Source organism: Lygodium microphyllum, chromosome 2 (assembly GCF_053477565.2).
Source record: "Lygodium microphyllum isolate KBCC chromosome 2, Lygodium_microphyllum_v1.1.10, whole genome shotgun sequence".
In the NCBI taxonomy this organism is placed as follows: domain Eukaryota; kingdom Viridiplantae; phylum Streptophyta; class Polypodiopsida; order Schizaeales; family Lygodiaceae; genus Lygodium; species Lygodium microphyllum.
In genome coordinates this window covers 83284324-83286341 of record NC_141136.1, presented here as the reverse complement: position 1 = coordinate 83286341, position 2018 = coordinate 83284324, and the positions used below count along the sequence as shown (strand labels likewise).

Here is a 2018-nt window from a genome sequence, read left to right as displayed (position 1 = left end):
GAGGAAAAATGATGAGTTCTGGCAGAGGGCAGATTGACATTTAGATCTGATGCAGCTGATACTGCTGATTCAGAAAATGATGCTGCTGAGGCAACACCTGAAGATACTCAACTAGTTGTGGATGCTGAACCTGTTGATGAAAATACCCCTGTTGAAGGAGAGAGTTAGTAGCTTAGGCATTAGGTACAGCTGTAAGGACCTGCTGTTGTCGTAGATTCTGCATTTTGGAATTATCTGGAGAGGACACAATGATAGGTCCAGATTGTCACACAAAGTAGAAATTCATAAGGCATGTGCCTCTTTCAAGAGGGGAACAAGCTTGTTCTGAGAATGCAGGGCCGCTGTGTCATCACAGCCGCCAATATGCTTTCCACCAATAAACACGCTGGGAACTATTCTCTGGTGAATCCATTCAGCTAGATTTGCCTATATGTCAGCTCAATCACTTTCCTGATCAAGCTCAACAACCTTGGTCTTTGCAACGAGGGATGCCAAAAGGTCCTTTACACGCTTGCAGTACGGGCAATATGTCTTGCTGCATCATGCAACCAACAAAACATCTGGCAAAACATTGCTAGCCTTTCCACCTTACACTAATCGCCAGGCGCTACAGTTCTTGGGAAAATGGAGTTCCTCCAATTCTGCGGCAATCACTCTTCCTGCTAGTCTCTCCTCCTCCTTCGCCATGTCGAGGAAGGCACAGTCCTATGAGCTTAACCGTGGTTATTACTGCAGTAGATCGATCTTCTCCTTCTGCAGGACCTCTCATCTACCTATCTCAGACGGTAAAAGAATCCCTGGGCTGAAACGTAACGTATAAGAAGCAACGACCACCTAGTGCATCTGGCTCAAGAGCTGGATTATCAAAGCGAGCTTTTGTTAGTGAATCCCATGAAAAGGGTGTCCAAAAAAATCAGTTGCGGTACTGCATCTTCTTGAGGTTCTATGTCTGAGAAGGGCCAATCCTTCGGAGTTCCACCCTCCAATCAAGTGCAAGTTGAGATTCATGAGGGAAAAAAAAACGTGCTAGAGTTGCTGTCGGGGAAGGTGATGCATCAATCACCTAGTAGACATCCTCCAATATGGAATAGACGTCGTGTGCAGAGATCGCCAATCCTCCCCCAGTCGTATTCTCAGTCTTTTTGCTCTTCCGAGTCAGCGTGATTTCTTTCGATGATGTTTGAAGGCAGAGAGTGATTTCTTTTGATCAAACGATCCATCTCTTCATGAAAATAGAAACAAGAAATCAGTAAGAAAAACTCTCTCTCCTGTCGCTCTGAGTGTTATTGTCCCTCGTGCATGAATTCGTTCATCCTCCCCAAAAACAACCTGCTTTCCTCTTGCTTTTTCCCTCCAAAAGCGGTTCAAAACCAAATTAGTTTTCCCTTCTCCTTTTTTAGCTGAGCGAGGATAAAAAAAAGTCCTCGTAGCCAAGATAATTTATTTACACCCTTAAGAGATCTATACACCAACATTGATTTTGACCTTGAGGATTATGTTTAAAGTCATGCATTACCCCTTTGACAGTCAGCTTTACAATGAGTAATCTGCACATAAACTTCGACTTCAGCCTTGAAAATTGGATGGCAAAATACTCCCTCAGTGCTTCACTAATGCTTTGCTCGCTTAAGCAGCTTTTGAGAGACTTCCTTCAACTCTATGTCATGGGAACTTTTGAACTTAGATGATCGCTTCCACAAACCTTCCTTTGATTCCATAATTCCCTGCACTTTTCTTAGAGATCATCATTAAAATTATCAGCTTGATAATGTCCTTTGGCATTAGTTTTTCATATTTTTCTAACACACACACATCATGCATCCAAACAGAATCACACACACACACTAACGGAATATATACATTGGATGCGGATTATCGTAATGCATCACACACACCATGAATCACCCAGAGAACAACACAAATGCACAACAAAAGAAATGGAGGTGTTTACGGCTCGGATGCGCAGCAGTACGACAACATGACTATGTGATTGAGTATGTGCACGTGGAAGAGTGTGC

The 2018-nt window shown here is 43.2% G+C and overlaps 1 pseudogene; it reads right to left on the bottom strand.

Annotated features, from left to right (window-relative positions):
- Positions 1-282: 282 nt before the first annotated feature.
- On the bottom strand, positions 283-687 carry LOC148039956 (glutaredoxin pseudogene; annotated as a pseudogene).
- Positions 688-2018: the final 1331 nt, after the last annotated feature.